Below are 307 nucleotides of genomic sequence, written 5' to 3'. Positions count from 1 at the left end.
TTTTTTGAGACAGATTTTCCCTCTTGTTGCCCAGGCTAGAGGGCAATGGTGTGATCTTGGCTCACTGCAACCTCCACCTCCCGGGTTCAAGCAATTTTCCTGCCTCAGCCTCCTGAGTAGCTAGGGTTGCAGGTATATGCCACCATGCCCTGCTAATTTTGTATTTTTAGCAGAGATGGGGTTTCTCCATGTTGTTCAGGCTGCTCTCAAACTCCTGACCTCAGGTGATGCACCCACGTTGGGCTCCCAAAGTGCTGGGATTACAGGCATGAGCCACCATGCTCAGCCTCCTACTTCTAATTCAGGA

The sequence above is a fragment of the Cebus imitator genome, unplaced genomic scaffold (assembly GCF_001604975.1).
Source record: "Cebus imitator isolate Cc_AM_T3 unplaced genomic scaffold, Cebus_imitator-1.0 Scaffold18, whole genome shotgun sequence".
In the NCBI taxonomy this organism is placed as follows: domain Eukaryota; kingdom Metazoa; phylum Chordata; class Mammalia; order Primates; family Cebidae; genus Cebus; species Cebus imitator.
This window is presented reverse-complemented; position numbering follows the sequence as displayed.